This window comes from Octopus sinensis, linkage group LG10 (assembly GCF_006345805.1).
Source record: "Octopus sinensis linkage group LG10, ASM634580v1, whole genome shotgun sequence".
NCBI lineage: Eukaryota > Metazoa > Mollusca > Cephalopoda > Octopoda > Octopodidae > Octopus > Octopus sinensis.
The window spans coordinates 6,824,759-6,834,758 of record NC_043006.1 but is presented as its reverse complement, the minus strand read 5'-3'; the positions used below and the strand labels follow the sequence as shown (position 1 = coordinate 6,834,758).

Below are 10,000 nucleotides of genomic sequence, written 5' to 3'. Positions count from 1 at the left end.
AACTGCACCCAAGATATCGTTATGAAGGGCTATCTGATAAGTATTCAAAAGTAATCAAAATATACAGGCCTCAGGTTAATAACACTAATGTGATGGTTGAGAACAAGAGCAATTCTTGTAATATTTGGTGGCTTAGGAATGAGGAGAAACGATGTAAACGGAGACTTTCATCTGCACAAAAAAGAAGGCATTGTATATATATATATATATATATATATATTATATATATATAATTGTATATACTAGCTGACGTACCCGGTAATTCCCGGAAAAGTGGGGTTTATCCCTTGGTATCGTTCTCATAATTGTTTCGCTAATCCAATAACAACAATAAAAATATGTAGCCCTTAAAACGGCTTTTGTGCATTTACAGGAAATACCGAACTGTCTTACATACGATCTTGTTTTTGGGAATTCCCATTAAGTTATGAATAAACATGAAATTAGTTACCCGATAGTAAGAAATCAAATAATGTAGCCCCGAAAGAGGCTTTAATGCGTTCCCAGAGAATATTATCCTCAGGGGCGCTAGTGTTGAAATAGATTTACAATGAATATAGAAACAGACTGACATTTAGTTTTACTGTAGACATTCAAATAAATTTGCATGTAGATTTAAAAATAAAATAACATGGAGATTATCAATACATTTACAACACTTACAGTTAAATAATAAATACCTGAATCATATTAAGTTTGCGGATGTTCTTTATAAACATCTTTGGTTTGGGCATACCACATAAAGTTGGACATGGGAGGAAATTGGTTCCGCAAGATTCAGACCTACCACGTTCAAGGACTGACCCTGGGCCTTGTTAATGCTCATTGCGATGCTCAGTTTCAACGGGAATTGAAGACGCTTGCACGGAAAGGCATATCCGAGGGAAGAAGTGCAATTCTAGGAATGAATACAGGCTCACTGCTTGATGTGCCGGTCAAAATTGTTGTCTCCAATACTTGGAATCATCTTCTGTATTATATGTTGTGTGTCATTGCAAAGCTTTGGTGGATTGAGGTTTCGGAGCGGCATAACTGGTGCACCAATCTTGAAGTGTAAGTTGTAAAGTGCGGAGGCCAGGTGGTGGTAGACTATTCAAGACTTCATCTGGATAATTCACTGCTTCATATGTGTTGAGTACAGCGTCAATGGAATTGTAGATGTGACGCTCACCTGGCAACAGTTCCAGAAGCTTAAAGTTCAAATGAGCAAACTGCCACATTCTTTGGAGCTAAAATGGCACGGGTTTTCAGCCAGTTGCAGTCTGTAAACTGATTCCGCAGGTTAGGAAACATCTTATTCATTACCTCCTCTAAATAAGATACCATATGTCCAAAAGCAAGCTTGCCCTGCCATCCTTCTCGCCAACCGAAGTGTCATTACCGACGTCCAAAAGATGCTTTTAGACGGTTCTGGCTGCATCATAACCAATGAGGTGCACTCTCATGCTGGTTGTGAGTCTTAACTTTTGCACATTGCTCCATAGGTAGGACTACTTTATGCTAGCATTTACTTCCTCAGCTCTTGTCCCCTTTGGAACCACGGGAAAGGTTTGTCTAAAACTCCTGCAAGCAAGTGTGTCACACCTCCCATGAGCGTAGTGTTGTGTCTCAGATCTTGAAGGGCCATGTCAAGAGCTTCAGAGGAAACCTTATGGCTCATTGTTGCTTCATCCCAGATGATCAACTTGCATTCACCAAGAAGTTTACCTTTTATACAACCACAACTGATGGGAGTTTGAAACAGGAATGAACAATTTGGTCACCACTTAGCAGAGTTTTAGCTATTCCACTTGACGCCACTGCTATGGCTACGTCTTTCATTTGGTGCAGAAGGTTGATGACAAATGTTTTGCCAGTTCCACCTGGAGCATCTAGAAAGAAAGGACCTCCTCTTTCATTTTCAGTGCTCGAAATAGTGGTGTTATAACAACCCAGTTGGTCCTCAATCGGTCTGTTATTTATCAGCTATATACACCGTCATTTACTCGATGTGACTGTTGATATCACGCAAGTACTCAAATCCGAGATTGTTTACAGCCTGCTCCGGTTGAAGTAGACCAAATGTGAAATGGCCTTCACCTCCCATATTTTGCACTCGACTGTGTAGGTCAAGTAATGCCTCATTGTAAATGGCGTTATTTAACTCGGTAATTTCTGATGAGGTTTGCATGTGAAACCTGTGTAGGATTTCTTCTGCCATGCTGGTTTTGTGGGTCACCGAAAGCTTGAGAGGTTCATGCAATCCACATGTAATCAACATGATAGAAAATGGGTTGCGCAGTTGACTTAGTACTGGTCTGACTACTGCCTCCTCCAGTGTCTGGTCCCAGTGAGCATCGTCCTCCAGTAATTCGAAAGCCTGTGAATTCTGACAGTGTGCAGCAGTAGATGCAGAAAGAAGCACTCATGCTGATTAGGACATTGTATACCCGCACATTGGCCCCACTTCTGAAAACAGCATCTCCTTGCCAGCCCTCAACACGTGCGACTTGCTTTCGTCTGTTCCATCTAATGTTTGCGGAGACTTCTACATACAACAGTGTTTGGGTAAACAGATTACATTGCCATAATTTGAGGAAAGCTGTCAAAGTGATTTCTGGTTAATTTCGAACATTGTCTTCTGTGAAATATACACGCTGGCCATTTTCAAGATGTACAGATAGATTTAAAGAAAGTTTTCCCACATGTAAACAGGGTGTGACCTTGATGATGACAGTGCATTTGTCAGGAAATCACATGTTTACCACCTAAGTTGACTGGAGCAACATAAAATAGATTGTTTTGCCCAAGAAAACAATGCATCGCTCGGTCCAGGAATCAGAACCACAATCCTACGATCAAGAGTGCAACACCCTAACCACTAAGACACGCGCCTCCACAACGGTTTTGTTATGGCAACACGGTAATCAGACGAAGAGTTTTGAAAGGCAAACACATCATGTCATGGAGAAAATAAAATTTACACCAAATTGTACAACCTAATAAATGTCAATCATACCACTCAGATATCTAGGTGTGATTTCACTACAAAACAAAATCTCTCGGCTTACCAAACTTTCAAATATTACGTCACTGGACATCTTCTTCAAATTCAATTTCATTTGAGATTCTATATACAGAAGTTGATGTTTTATTTTCGGGGTATAATATTAATCAATCATATAATTTTATATAAGAATAACCCTGTGAAGAAGACAAAGGAGCAACTATAATTTCACAACGAATTAAGTATACACGATAGATAAAAAGAAGTCATATGCGCTAATGGTATCATTAGGATTGTCGCAATGGGATCGATAAATTTAGCAGTATGCAAGTGTTAAAAAAAGAAGTCCTTTTCATTTAACGTTCAATAATTTTCATGCATGTTTACAAAATGCATTGGATTCTACTACATATGGATAAATGCATGATTAATTAGCAATAGGCATAATTTCACTCACAGCAACATTTCATGTTCTAGTCTATAGGCATACAGACAACTCTCTCATGTGTTTTTCTAGTGCACAAACGGCCCCTGCGCCAAAGCGTAGAGTAGTACAGCACTTCATCTAGAACAAACATTTATTGCACAAGAACTAGGCCAGAATTTTGGGTATTTGTGTGAAGAAAATGCGGTCGATTATATTGCCGCCAGTCTATGATTTATTTCTGCCTTTTATTGTCGACGTGAGATATGATGAAAATCAAAGTTGATTTGCGTGGCATCTCAAGGTAAAGTTCTGGAACAATTAGCATAACGTATTACTTCAACACTAATGATTTAAGATTATGACAGTTATGATGTTAACGAAGACGATGACGACGACGATGACGATGATGATGGTGATGATGGTGGTTTGGTGGCAGTGGTTGTGATGGTGGTGATTGTCTTCCCGGGGGAAATGTTGGTGATGACGGTTGCTATAATCATAATAATTTTATAAAATTCAGTAAAATGACTACAAAAATTTCTCCCTTGAAGATCTCTTTCCCTAGGATATGAATTTGCAGGTAATTTACATTACAAGATACACCCACACACCACACATAGACACAGACTCGCACACATACGCACATACACACATATGTATATGCATTCATGCATACATATATGCATATATATATATATATATATATATATATATATATATATATATATATATATATATATATATATATATATTATATATATATATATTATATATATATATATATACATATATATATATATATATATATAATATATATATATATATATATATATATATATATATATGCATATATATATATGAAAAACCTAAATAACTACTCTATATTAATTGTGCACCGATATTTATCAGAAAGGGTAATTAGAAATTTAAAACAAATCAACTAATGTTGGATTTTGAATTATTAAAATGATTCACTGGTGTGCTTTAATATTTTGCTATTCAGTTTGAAATTTATATTCGTTTGAATGAATAACAACTGGATACCCGAGCGCTAAAATCAGTTTCCATTCAAACTAAATGAACAAACTTTAATTTCTGAATGATTTTGTGTTGATTCAGTGAAACAATATTCAATATATTCACTCAAGCTTCTCATTCAACCGATTATCATATGAAAAGGAGTTTCACTTTCGAACAAAATTTATGTCCGTACTTGGTAATACTCAGCAATCATAATTGGCATTGATTTCTTCATATTACGATTGGAAAATAAATGGAATTTCTGTTTTTACTTTGTTAGTCCTAATTACAAAATAAAAAGAAATTAAATATCTCTTGAGCAAGTATTTGAAGTTGAAAATTATTGTTAGAATTTTGCTTCATACCGAACCAAAGCAAACATCTAATCGTCTTTTATTTGAGGACATTGGCAATAGGAATAACGACAACTAAGGGGATGCGGCATCTGCTGCCAACAATTATGAATGTAGGGTGATGAAGATAAGGATGATTATATGATGAGATGAGGAAGGTGATGGTGACAACGATGAAGATAATGATAATGGTGATGATGATGATGATAGTGATAAGGATGATCAAACAGATGTAGAAATAAATCAAGGGGTATGCTGATCGGGTATATGTAGATAGTAGAATATCAAATGTGGTACGAGTAAGAAAGAAAAATCTAGTTGTTAAATGGAAAGATTACGGGAAGACTGACATCAATATCCCACGCAAATTTTAGCCGTTCAGGAACAAGAAATCAGAACAAATTTGATGAAGACAAAGATCAACAAAATCCAATCGGCAAATCTAGTATCTGCTGCAAAGCACCTTTTTAGTGGATGCAGTATGTTCACGCAAAAGGATCAAAATCTGACGCGTGACCGATTAGGCAAAAGAGTACATCAGGAGGTTAGCCGAATATCTGGATTTCAAATAACAGACAAGTATGAACACTTAGAGGCTGTGATAGAAAATTGCAATTACAAGATACTGGGGACGTCCCTATAAGGATTGACCATGCTATTGTGTTATTAGAGGATAGAAAATAAACAGTGTAAGGTCATAAACTTTGCAATTCCCTTTGATGTCTGTGTAGATACCAAAGAAGCTGAAACTATTGAAAAATACCAGGATTTAAACAGAGGACTTAGAAGACTATGGAGGACTGATACAACGTTTTGTTCCACTGCGGTAATTGGAGCATATGGTGCACCACCCAAATGCTACCTAGAAGACTGAAAGAGGATGAAAGTAAAAGACGCTTTTTCCACCTGCAGAAAAAGTATCAACTTATATTCTATAAGAATCCAAAGGGAGATTCATGCGATTTGAGATCTGGTGTCATCAAACCTTAAGATAAAATACCTGCTAACTTAATTTGCATGCACTAGCGTCGGCATCGTGTTTGTCGCCGTTGCCGTCGTCATAGTAGTAGTGTTGGTGGTAGTATTAGTATTAGTATTAGTAGTAGTAATAGTTGTAATAACTACAGTAGCAAGATCAATAATAATAATAATAATAATAATAATAATAATATAATAATAATAATAATAATAATAATGATGATGATGATGATAGTAGTAATAATAAAAAAAGTACAAGAGGAAGAGAATGAAGAAGACAGAGAAGAAGAGGAAGAAGGGGAGAAGGAGCCGAGGGTGGAGAGGAGGAGTAGGAAGTGAAACTAAATTTTTTATCTCATTTTAAACCCAGGCTGCATACTTTAGCTTTTTGGGCTTTCATTTTTGGCTTCAGATAACAACTCTAATAGATGTAAACCTTTTATTTTCCCTTAAGCATGTAGTGTTAGATTTTCTCTATATTTAATTCTCAAATGGTGGATATTGGTTAAATGACACAAATGTTTCTTGATATTACGAGAAAGCGAAGTGCCATAACATTATAATTTCCATGGAAGTGACCTGATGCCCATGGGGGATCGAATTAAAATTTTATATGCATTTCTCTGGGAGATTTCCTCTTACTTTATTAAGTTCGTTCACAACCTGTCAATTTCGAATATTGAAACATTTTGACATTTCTAACTTTTCTTTTGCGTCATGCAAATTAGGAAACGTTATCTAAACTCAGCATCATATTTGCATCTAATTCTGCATAATAAAGTATCTCCTCAAGAGACTTTCGAAATATATAAACCCAAATTTTAAAGAAAAAAATTACTGGATAACGCTTATAAATAGCTATTGATCATGGCATATATAAACTTACGAGGGCTGTGCCAAAAGTAATGTACAGGTGCACCTAACTGTTACAATAAATGGCACGGAAATTCAATTTTCACATGTTGGTTGAGTAACTATGATGCCGCTAAAGAACGGTTCCATTCAACATAGTCTCCTTCATAAGGGTAATTTGGGCCATCGTTGAACTTAACTATTGATTTCGAGGTTTGCACTATCATAGTCGCTTTGCCAAATGAATCACCCTCATCTGCACCATCAATCAGTGGTCCTTGAACACCTCCCTTCAGCCAACCTAACAGGTGGAAGTCGAAGAGCGTCAGGTTATCGGTTGATTGGGACACTGACCACCCTCGTACATGTCCGAAGATGTGAATAAGGATCGATTTCGATTTCAGGTTCTTCACACCTTTGCTTCTGAAGACTTCGATAAGAATTTTTAGTGTTTCAGTGTTCAACTCACTGTTCGAAGTAGGGTCACGTACCACAAAATCACGAAGAGGTTTGGTGACATAGTCATCATTCAAAACTGGCATGCTGATTTCACAGTCGATTGCATTTCATCGAGTATAAATTAGGTGACGTTTTGTATACTAATATATGCTTATGTTCTAAATACCAATTACCCAAAAAGTGCTAAGAGGTGCATTTGGCTGCACTCAAACACAACTTGTGAAATGTTTAAGTGGAAACATGCGTGGAGAACCATCATTAAAACTATGCAGTAGTCCACCGTATATTATTACCTATCATCATATATCGGTTTAATTACTGCGTATGTTTTACTCTACAATTTTCAAAAACATTTTCATAGAAAGATTTGTCAATTACGTAAATAAGAATATGACATATATGTAAATGTATGTGTATAGATGTTCATATATGTGCATATACTTGCCGTCTATCTATCAATTTATATATAGATATGTGTGTGCGTATTTTAATGTGCGTATGCATATATATATATATATATATATAAACACACACATATATACATAAATATATGTATATATATATATATACATATATACGTATATATATATATATATATATATATATATATATATATATATATACATACATACATACATATATACATACATACACAATGCATAAATATATAACTACATGGAACATCATCATCATCATCATCATCATCAGCAGCAGCAGCAGCAGCAGCAGCAGTAGTAGTAGTAGTAGTAGTAGTAGTAGTATAGTAGTAGTAGTAGTAGTAGTAGTAGTCTGATAACCATTATGGCTAATAGTATTACGCATTTTAGTAGCAGCGTGAGCGTTGGAAAACGATTTGTATTGAAGTGGATTATCCAGAAAATTTCTGAATTCCACGAAAAAAAAATTATTGATTTCTCTAACGTTCCAGAAGACAGTCATTCCATTAAATATGTCATATCATATGTAATGTTATCCGAAACTCTAGCCAAAAATATATCAACCAATACCTAGTTTTCGTAATCTGGTATACGTTACTGTCCAAACAGTTGGCATATTACTGATAAAAATGCCAAGTTCCGTCATGAAAGCACCATCGAAGGACCTATCGTAGATTCAAAATCCCTTCGATAAATATTCTAATAGATGATATTTAAACTTAATCTCTCAATCTCAGTTTATCCGTGGCTTGGCAAAGAATGTGAGCAAGTTCGACCGATTTCTAAATCAATATGAATATCTAGAGACATTACATCTACTTATAAAACACGTCAAATCAATGGTTACACCAACTGGCTAAAAACTAGTGTTCTGATGCTAAGATCATTACTGCTCTCCGCGGTTAATTGATTCACGTTAATTGGATTGTGTGCTTAAGTAAATAGGTACAATAAAGAAATATGCATGTGCTGATGACGTATAAATGTACAGCTATATCACAATAAGTAATATTGATACGACTGATTGCTGAATTTACATGTACATGTTCTGATTTGAATGAATGATGTTCTCAATAATCCCTACTAAATCCAAAAGAAGCCAAGTAATAAGGCGAGTACTGCAGGTAATAACTTCACATGTGAGGAATATCGTTTAAATATTCCTCGAGTTACTACAATCATGAGAATTAATAGTTTGCGCAATATCGTTCAAGCTGTATTATATGCCCACAATTGTGATAGTGAGTAAGTATTTTCATATGATGATAAACAAGTCATAAAGAAGAATATCATGCAAATAAATGCGACCGTTTTAGAAATACCATACATCATTCGTTTGTCTTCTACGTATTGTGCCATGCATTAATATACAGTGTATTGTTTTGTGTATTCTTGTAGCAACCACCCTGAAGATCCTACTACATATTGACAATTTGATGTTCATTGTACCAGAAAGTAAGGAAGAAAATTGATATATTCTGGTTGGACAGGATGCAAATCATTTGTAGGTGAGTCTATAAGTATGAATGTAGTTATACATCCATCCGTCCGTTTGTCTGTCTGTCTGTCTCTCTGTATCTGTCTTCATATATATATATATAATATATATAATATATATATATATTTATATATCTATATATAATATATATATATATAATATTAATTAGAGACAAAACCCCTATTATGCAAATCAAACAAAGAAAGACTTAACACAATACATAAAAAATTTATATAAATTAAATAAAATTAAGTTATCCACTACAATTGTTTCTTGTCACTTCTAAGGACATTCATCAGGTGGTTTTCAACCTTCTATTCATTTTAAATATGAAATAATTAAATAATTTAAAATTGAATAGAAGGTCTGAAAACCACCTGATGAATGTCCTTAGAAGTGACAAGAAACAATTGCAGTGGATAACTTTTTTAATTAATTTATATAAATTTTTTATGTATTGGATTAAGTCTTTCTTTGTTTGATTTGCATAATAGTGGTTTTGTCTCTAATTAATATTATATAATTTTTTTACTATAAAATTGGATTCAGTCCTAAATCTGATTTTCCTCCTGTAAATTTGGATTTATTCCCTAATATTTATTATATTATATATATATATATATATATAATATAAATATACATACATACATATGCGCACATATACAAACATAAGCACAGTTATAAACAGGCACCATATGTGGTATCATCTTAGATTGTAGAGCATGGAATTTATAATTCAGAGACTTCCTTTATCTACATTTTGCTATAAGAAATCCATTGATGTAACAAATCTACAATCATGTTTGAATTATTAATTCAATACTCTCTATGATACCACATATGTCACCTGCTAGTTCTTTCTAGAATATATTCGATATATATATATGTGTGTGTGTGTGTGTGTGTGTGTGTGTGTGTGTGTGTGTGTGTGTTGTGTGTGTGTGTGTGTGTGCGTGCATGTGTGCGTGCATGTGTGAATATGTGTATGCG

At 34.6% G+C, this 10,000-nt stretch overlaps 1 protein-coding gene across 3 annotated transcripts in view; it reads left to right on the top strand.

The window, feature by feature from the left end:
- LOC115216729 (5-hydroxytryptamine receptor 1B-like) overlaps window positions 1-10,000 on the top strand; it is a 347,847-nt gene that overhangs the window by 291,614 nt on the left and 46,233 nt on the right. For all 3 annotated transcript variants that reach the window (XM_036506275.1, XM_036506276.1, XM_029786268.2), the window contains one exon: window positions 8,911-9,020. The gene's annotated coding sequence lies outside the window, so the exon portion shown is untranslated. The remainder of the gene's footprint in view (window positions 1-8,910; window positions 9,021-10,000) is intronic.